This window comes from Heterocephalus glaber, unplaced genomic scaffold (genome assembly GCF_053883595.1).
Source record: "Heterocephalus glaber isolate CG9 unplaced genomic scaffold, H.glaber_assembly_v1.0 deba00001141, whole genome shotgun sequence".
Lineage (NCBI taxonomy): Eukaryota > Metazoa > Chordata > Mammalia > Rodentia > Bathyergidae > Heterocephalus > Heterocephalus glaber.
The window spans coordinates 397,589-407,353 of record NW_028258201.1 but is presented as its reverse complement, the minus strand read 5'-3'; positions in this window follow the sequence as shown (position 1 = coordinate 407,353).

The following is a 9,765-nucleotide window of genomic DNA, read 5'->3' as shown; positions in this document are numbered from 1 at the left end:
CCTAATGTACTTTTAGTGCTGGCATGAGCTGTGATTTCTAATTTGCACATTGCTGACCATACAAATTTGGATCCAATGGACAAGTTTTCCAAGTTGCGACCCCTCATAAACAAACTCAATGAGAGATGTATGACATTTGTTCCAAATGAGATGTATTTCAGCTTTGATGAAACTGATTCCTTAGTTTGGCCATCACGGTTCCAAACCATTTGTTTAGGGAAAGCCCATTCAGTCTGGCTAAGGGGCTTGGTGTGGTGCCACAGGTCTGGACTGCATTTGCTGACTTCAGCTGTGTCGGGGTAAACATTCAAACACTAAAGATGGTGTCGATGCACCACTTGTCCTTCAGTGTGTGAGGCGATTACAGAGGCATGCCCTGGAAGGTGCTATTTGGTGTTGGTCAAGTTTTTCACCAGTACTGACCTCTTGACAAGCTCAGTTCAATGGGACATCAGGCAGCAGGTACAGTGAGAAAGGATCACATGGATGAAGTGCCATTGGAATCAAGTGTAGCGCTAGAGAAGCAAGGAACAGGTACCTTCGATTATCAAGTTGATGGCACAGGCAATGTTGTCTGCAGAAGGAACAAAACAACAGTGTTGTCACTGTGGGCTCGTCTAGTGCTGGCACCTTCCCAAGTCTTGTCAGTGGTTATCCCCAGAAGCTGAAAAAGAATATCCATGTCCAGCAGCCGAACATGATGAAGTGTATCACCAATTCACGGGAGCCTTGGGCAGGGCTGATGAAAGCACTGATAGGATCAGGAATCAATGAGTGGAAAGAAATAGTGTTCAAGACCTCTTTTTTTTTTTTTTTTTTTGGTACTGGGGATTGAACTCGGGACCTTGCCCTTTTGAGGCAGGCGGTGGCACCACTGAGCTAAATCCCCAGACCTCTTTTGTTCTGTTTTGAATCGGTCTTACAAAATGATTGGCAACTGCATAAAACACGATTGAGAAGCCAGTGGATTTTCTGGAGTTTTGTGGATTTGGAGTGTGCCATTACCTGGACACTCACAGGCATCCTCCAGGTCCTGGCCCAAAAGGGAGACCTGCTGACAAGTTCGAAACTGACTCCTGTCACAGTGGCAAAAGTCACGTGGTAGTGAAAGGGGGAGAGCAACTGTGGCGTGCCAAATGTCCTAAGAACACCACTTTTGGGCCGGGGCTTTAGCTCACTGGTGCTGTGCCTGCCTCAAAAGCGCAAGGTCCTCAGTTTGATCCCCAGTACAAAAAAACCCAAAAAACAAAAAACACCACTTTTTTTTTGTACCAGGGATCGAACTCAGGACCTTGCACTTGTGAGGCAGGCACAGCACCAGTGAGCTAAATCCCTGGCCCAAGAACACCACTTTTTGAAGTACGACGTGTGACGTTGCCTTACTGAAGTGTTCTGTTGAGCATCACATGGCACAGCGGGGGTCACCGGCTCCTGGCGTGCATTATGCACAACGTGGCATCAGTATGGCCTAGTGTTCCACTGATGGAATGCAGCATAACTCACCTCATGGCAGCCAGGAAGCAGAGAGAGGGAGAGAGAGGGAGAGAGAGGGAGAAAGAGGAAGGGGCAGGGACAGGACACGCCCTTCAGAAGTATGCCCCAGTGACCTACTTCCTCCAGCCTGGACCTAACTCTTTTTTTCAATTAAATTTTTTTTTTTTTAATCTCATCCTCCCTCAGCCCCCCCCCCCCCGTACCAAGGCTTTGTTTCCATTTTTCCCTCTTTCACTTTTTCTCGTCCCTTCTTTTCTCCCTCTCTCCTCCCTTGTTCTTCCCCTTTGAGCACTTTCTTCCCATTTCCCCACATCCATTACACATCTCAGTCCTTATTTCCATTTTCAGTCTCTAACACCAGAGAAACAATGTGGTATTTAAGCATGTGTGGCTGATTTATTTCACTTAAGAGTGTGGGCTCAGGTCCATCCATTTAGCTATAAATGCCTGAAGCTCATCCTTCTTTATAGCAGAGTAGTACTCCACTGTATAAAAAAGCCACATCTTCTTCTTATTCTTTTTTTTTATTGGTACTGGGGATTGAAAAACCACATCTTCTTTATCCATTTGTTGGTTGATGGGCATTTGGACTGTTTCCAATATTTAGCTATTACAAACTGTGCTGCTATAAAGATGGGTGTGCATATATCACTGTGGTATGATGCTTTAAATTCTTTTGGGAAGAGGGCTGGGGATTTAGCTCAGTGGTTTCATCGGCTGCCTCACAAGCACAAGGACCTAAGTTCGATCTCCGGTACCAAAAAAAAAAAAAAATTCTTTTGGGAAGATATTAAGAAGGGGAATAGCTGGGTCAAATGGAATCTCTAGTTTTAGTTTTTGAAAAATCTCCACACTGATTTCCACAGTGCTTGCACCAGTCTACACTCCCACCAACAATGGAGAAGCATTTCTTTCTCCTGACAGCCCCAGCAGTGTTTGTTATTAGGTTGATTTCTTGACAGCAGCCATTCTTTCTGGAGTGAGATGGAATTTTAGCATTGGGTTTTTTTGTTTCTTTTTTCGGTACCTGGGATCAAACTCAGGACCTCGTGCTTGTACCATGTGGGCTCCATAGAGCTTGGGCAGCCCTACCCCATGACTGTGCTGGTTGCAGGCCACATGGCCTCTTGGGCCAGCTCCATGTGCTGCCTGAAACTTTCCATGGTAGATGTTCAACGTTCCTGGCATCTCTAACTTCCTGAGATCTTTATTGCAACTTCATCTTCACTCTCAGAACCTCATACATTGCCCTCTAGTGGATCCCAAAAGGGACTATAATTCTGACACACTGTGCTGGCCTTCCTGGCCTTTGTTTAAAATTGGGTAGACTCCTCCATAACTCCACAACTCTTGCATTCTGCATGCCAGCAACACTAGCACCACGTGGATGATGCCAAGGTCTGCCACCATCTTGAGCAGTAGCGGGACCCTCTTAGACCAGGGCTGCAGCAGCTTCTGAGTGCCTGGATGGCTGAACATGTGTTTTAGCTCACCCCAAGTTAGCAGGGCTCTCTTCTCAAAGCAAATTCTTCCAAACAATTTTATACTTTTACATCTCTGCACCTGCAGTAGGTAGAGTCTGGCCAATTCCTGGGATGCTGTCAAAGTATCTTTCCTATTTTTCCAGTGCAAAGTATGGGCTTCTTTTTTTTGATTGGGGGAGGTGTATCAGGAATCAAACTCAGGACTTTGCCCTTGCCAGGCAGGCACAATGCCACTGAGCTAAACCCCCGGGCTTGGGCTTCTTTTTATTTATTTATTTTTTTTAGTATTAAAACAGCTCTTTATTTATTAATGTAGATAAGAAATGTAAGCATATTCTACTCTCTTAAAAACACAACTAATACATTTTAACAGAGAAACCCTTCCCTCATCCCACCACTCCCTCCCCAACCCCATTGCCCCCATGAATTAAGAATTTAAGAGAAATAACAATAAAACAGTTTTGCAGAGTCCTTAATCTAGTGTGCTTACGTGATGATTGGGTTAGTATTCCCTTCTTACAAAATTTCTCTTTTCTTTCCTATTTAAAAACAAAGCAGGCTGGGGATTTAGCTCAGTGGCACCACACCTGTCTTGCAAGCACAAGGTCCTGAGTTCAATCCCCAGTACAAAAAAAAAAAAGCAAAACAGGGCAACCCACTTTTGGGTCCCCTCCTGTCTCTCAGGACTATTCCCCTTCCCCATTCTTATTCTCCAATAAATTTTCCTACTCTTAAAAAAAAAGCAAAACAAAATGTGCAACCTTCATTGCTCATTACAAAAAAATTAACATAAAAGTTAAATATATTAAAAACTTTCTCCCTCCCTCACAGCACCAGTATATAAAGCTGAAAATAATCAAGAGGAGATTGTTGATATACATGAAGCAATCTTCAATTTAAACCCAGACAGACAGTGGTTCATTTGCCCTCCTCTCCCCTTCTGATAGGAATTAAAAAGACAAACAACACATATACAAAAAATGGCAAAAAAATTGAGGAGCACGTTCCAAGTGGTACAAAGTTAGTTCAGTGTCAATAATTTACACCTTGCAACAAGGGGTATGGCTATGATTTTCTTTACAAAACTGTGTCAAAAAGGAAAGTAAGGGGCCAGGGATGTAGCTCAGTGGAGAGTCAGTGCAAAGTCCCGAGTTTGATCCCAGTATGGAGAAAAGATAGGGAAAATAAAGGAAATTAAGGACATCAAATCTTCAGTTTAAAAATTCACGTAAAGGAAATATAAAAAATATTCTGTGCTAGCCTGAACTGTCATGAGGACATCAGCAGCGGCCCCACCAGACCATGCCACGCTGGCTGTGCAGTATCTGAATCCACACAGCAGAGGTGCCGGGGGCCATAAAGGCCATGGTTACGAGCTCCAGAAGATAAGAGCATAAATGAACAACAGAGAGGGCCTCTCTGAGGCTCCTCAATGAAAACTGAAGCGCACTGGGAAAGTGAAGAAAATCTCTTCAATAAAGGCACACTGGACCATCGAGGTTGGTAAGTTGGTGGGATCAGCACCTCCCGTAGAAACCCGGACTCACTTAGGGGGGAGGACAGCTGGAACCTGCAGTAGAACCTTGCAGAATTTAATCCTGCAGGAGGTCAGGGACCTCAACTTGGGCCTTGCAGCCAGAAATCAGCCTGAATCTCAGTAGACTACAGCTCGGTTGCTGAGACTAATCGATTTAGACCCGCACACTGCTGCCCATATTGCCTATCAGGACAGCAGAGACATATCCTGGGGGAGACCTTTATATATATATATATATATAATCTTTTCTTTTCTTTTTCTCTCTCTCCCTTCTCATTCTGCATTTCTCTCCCTCTTTGTTCCTGTTCCTGTCCCATTTCAAATTGTTTCTCACTCTCTGTTCTCTCGACTGTCGCTATATAGGAAGGTGAATACAATTTCTAGCTTCCCTATTGCTGTCAGTTTGTTTTGTTCTTGTCTCTGTTCTTTTGCTGTGTCTTTTCCTCTGGTCTTCAACAGATTCCCACAATTTGCATGATCTTCCCGTGTCCTCTAGCCTCACCTCTAACCTTTCCCTCTCCTTCTATCTCTCTATCCCTCCCTCCCCAACCCCTTCTAAATCCTTATCCCAAAGGGTAAATTTGCCATATTGAAGGGTTTAATTACTACAAACATATTTTGGGCTGGCCCTGGGTTTTGATCTAGCTCACTCAGTTAAAAGTGACAGATTAACTGCTACCACAAATTGTCATTTTTTAAGCTGTGTTTGATGCTATTGTTGATGCTGATTGTGTCAACCGGGCTAAGGTGTCATAATTGATCTAATCAGTTGTCCTTCCTGGTATACTGAAAAGAAGATTGCCTAAAAGTCATTAGAGACTCAAAGCCTAAAAAGTCCAGCTATTCCTGGAAGATATCTCTAAGAAATAATCACTTCATAAGGGCTCTAAACACCAGTAATAAAGATACTCACAATAAGAGATATTGAAGTATCAGCCCAGGAATTAAAGCAAAAAACAGCACCACCAACAAAAAGCTTCATGGCTGGATTCTACAAGACATTTAGGGAAGAACTATTGCCACTACTCTTTAAACTCTTCAGTGAAATTGAAAGGGAAGCAATACTTCCAAATTCATTCCTGGAAGCAAGTGTTACTTTTATTCCAAAACCAGGGAAAGACCCAACCAAAAAAAAGAAAACTACAGGCCAATCTCCCTAATGAACATAGATCCAAAAATCCTCAACAAGATACTGGCACACAGAATACAGAGGGTCATCAAGAAGATCATACACCCTGACCAAGTCGGATTTATCCCAGGGATGTAAGGATGGTTCAACATATGTAAATCAATAAATGTAATACACTATATTAATAGAGCCAAGGACAAAAACCATATGATCATCTCAACAGATGCAGAAAAAGCATTCAACAAAATCCAACACCCATTTATGATAAAAACCCTACAGAAAATTGGAATGGAAGGTCTTTGTCTCAATCAGATTAAGGCTATCTATGAAAAACCAACAGCCAACATCATATTAAATGGTCAAAAACTGAAAGCTTTCACACTAAAATCAGGAACAAGACAAGGATGCCCACTATCACCACTCCTGTTCAATACTGTTCTGCAAACATTAGCCACAGCAATTAGACGGGAGAAAGAAATAAAAAGAATAAAGATAGGAAAGGAAGAAGTTAAACTGTCATTATTTGCTGATGATATGATACTTTACATAGAAGACCCAAAAAACTCGGTCAAAAGTCTTCTAGGCTTAATTGACAGATTCAGTAGAGTCGCTGGTCAACACTCAAATATCAAGAGCCTTCTTTTTTTTTTTGGTACCAGGGATCGAACTCGGGTCCTTCTGCTTTCGAGGCAGGTGGCGGAACCACTGAGCTAAATCCCCAGCCCTCAAGAGCCTTCTTATACACAAATAACAGACTCACTGAGAGAGAAATCAGGCAAATAATTCCTTTCACAATAGCAGCCAAAAAAATGAAATATCTAGGAATCAATCTAACGAAGGAAGCAAAAGTCCTCAACATTGAAAACTACAGCACTCTGGAAAAAGAGATCAAAGAGGATATAAGGAGATGGAAAGACATCCCTTGCTCCTGGGTAGGAAGAACCAATATACTGAAAATGGCCATATTTCCAAAAAATATTCTGTGCTCAGTAGGCTCTGTGCTGTGTGTAGTTAAGAGAAACCATTCCTGGGGCCGGGGATTTAGCTCAGCAGGGTAGAGCCTGACTGGCAAGCTCAAGGCCCTGAGTTTGATTCCTGGTATTAAAAAAGAACAAAAAAGACTACAAAGAAATAGAGGATATTACAATTGATCTTACAGAAATGAAGAGAAGTCTAAGAGAATGCTACACTTGTGTGCTGAGAAGCCAGGTAACTTGCTTGAAACGAACAAGTAGCTTTGAAGACAGGAACCCTGAGACCAAGAACAGCCCTGCTGTGGTCGGAACATGTCAAGTGTGTCCCCGGGGCTTGTGTGTTGCACACCTGGTGCTCGGGAGGTGGTGTTAAGGGAGGGTGGGGGCTGCCTCTAGGGGCATCACCCCCAAAGAGACTCTTTTCTCTCTCTTTTCATGGTCACTGACCACGATCCTGTCTTCTGTATCTGATATTCTATCTTCACATTCACTCAGTCTGCTGTGAATACTTTCAGTGGAGGTTTGCTTTTGTTTTTGTTTTTGGTACTGGGAATCAAACTCAGGTCCTTGTGCTTGTGCAGCAGGCGGCGAAACCACTGAGCTAAATCCCTGGCCTCAATGGAGATTTTTTTTTTGGTACTGGGGATCGAACTCAGGACCTTGTGCTTTCAAGGCAGGCGACGGAACCACTGAGCTAAATTCCTTGCTTCGCAAGTGCAAGGACCCAAGTTCGATTCCTGGTACCAAAAAAAAAAAAAAAAAGAGAAACCATTCCTTTGCATATCAAGGAAGACAGCTGACAAGAAAATTATGTAATGGCACAACTTTATTGGATGATCTTGGGGCCTCCTGTTGGTGGAAAAGTTCTTCTTCAACAACCCTCCAGGTGGTTCTTTGTCTTCCCCTTCAGGTTGGGTGGTTCAAAGTCTGTGCTTCTTGCTAGGTGTGGTGGTGCTAGGGTTACAGGTGTGGGCACTATGCCTGGCCACCTTGTCCCTTTGTGACCCACACACCTCATCCCTGCTAGGTTTGCACAGAGCCCATGAGCAGCTTTTCCACTGAACTATGACTCTCCAGCACTGAGCTTCAACAAGATCGATTTGGCTCCACAGAGCACTTGGTGCAAAGCCCGGCTGCAGTTACAGTGGCTGCACTCCAGATGGTCCAGCCTGTGCTGGGCAGGGCCAGGCAGGGCCCTCCCGACTTGCCTCTCTGGGTGTCTCTGCAGGGACCTCTCCGTGCAGACAGATGACAGGTGTTGCCCAGTGGTCCTCCTGGCTTTCCTGCCCTCATGGAATTTCCACACCTGGGCAGGACCGGTGATGGCTTCTGAGCAATACAGTATGAGAAGGCAATGTGTCATGATGATGAGACCACAGGAGAAGGGCTGCTGTCTTGCTAGCTGACTCTCTTCCAATTTCTCTGCTGAATGTTTCATGATGTGGAATGGACCTGGCAAGGAACTGACTTCAGGCTCTGACCCCCACCCAGCGCAGAAGTGGGGCTGCCTGTGTAGTGACCGATGAGGACAGGATGCTGCGCACAACCAGTGGAGCTAGGAAGGGGAATCCTTCCTCAGCTTGGCCATCAGATGAGATGTCAGCTGTGGCTGATACTGAGTCAGCCAATGAGAAATGCCAGTGCCAGAAGCCCCATGTGGCTTCCTAACCCACAGTAAATACAGATGCTGCATGTGTGTTATTTGAAGCTGCTACATTTGTGGTAATTTTTTTTTTTTTTTTTTGGTACCAGGGATCAAACTCAGGACCTTGGGCTTTCAAGGCAGGCGCAGGAACCAGTGAGCTAAATCCCCGGCCGATTTGTGTTAATTTGTTACAAGCAATTGATGCATACCCATCCAAGTTAAATGATGTTGGGGGATTTTGAAGCTACTGTCACTGCTCTTCCAATGGCTGTCCCTCCCATTCTGGGTATTATTTTTTATTTTTTATTTTTTGGTACCAGGGATAGAACTCGGGTCCTTGAGCTTGCACAGCAGGCGGTGAAACCACTGAGCTAAATCCCTGGCCCATTCTGGTTATTTTTTGTAAAGACAATGTCTCACTACGCAGCCTACCCTGGCCTTAAACTCCCTGAGATCCTCCTGCCTCATCCTCCTGAGTACTGGGACTGCAGGCGTGCACCACCACGCTGGCACCTTTCCAATTCCTGGAGACACATCTTGGCTTTTCTTTCCCAGCTAAAACGTGGAATCACCTTCTTCCTCGCTGGCCTCTCACACCCTCCGAGCCCAGGCAGCGGCGGGCAGGGCGGGAGGAGGCGGTTCCGGACCCCGCCTCCCGACCCGCGTGACCTGCAGGTGCTACCGGGAGGACCGGAAGGCGAAAGATCGGAAGCTTCTCCTGCCCACGGGAGGCCGAGCCCCGCGAAGCTGTGGGAGTGGGGCGACACCGCCGTGGGTACCCCGCGCAGCGCAGCGCAGCGCCCCACCCGGCAGCACCCTGGACAGCTGCCCCGCGGGGTCCCGAGCCGGTCTCCTCTCCCGCCCCTCCGCCGCCGCACACCCGCAGCTCGTGCGCTTCACACGCAAGTGCAGTGAGGCCTGGGCGGGGCGCGGGCGGAGAGGACAGAGAGGGAGGGCTCTGGGCGCGGCAGGCACGGGCAGGGGCAGCAGGCGAGGCCGCAGGCCCAGAGGCAGCGAGCGACCCGGCTCAGCAGCCCCTAGTGTCGCCTGCGAGTCCCTGGCACCCGCCCTGCGTCGCCTGCAGATCTCAGCCCGCCCTCCTCGCAGCCCGGTCCCCCAGACTTTGCTGCACCACAGGGCGCCCCACACTGGCCCCAGGAGCGAGAGGGTAGAAGCCGAAACTTGCCCCTCTGGGATGAGACCCCCTCAAGTGAGAACAAGGAACCCCGGCTCCGCTCACTACCTGTGCTCTGATGCAGATGAAGACTACTCCACGCAGATCGCAAGAGCCGCTGTCAGAACCGCAGAGTTGGCAGGTGCTGGCTTGGGGGGGGCACGGTGAGCCGAGGAGGCCACTCTGAGGAGGGAGAGAAGGTGAAAGGCCCTGCCCCAGCGCGGAGCTCCGACCCTGCTGAGGGCGTCCTCCGTTCCCTGAAAAGAGGCCCTGTGCGCCGTCCCCTACCCCACGTCAGGGTGCGGGGCTCAGGCAGCCCCTCGTGCTG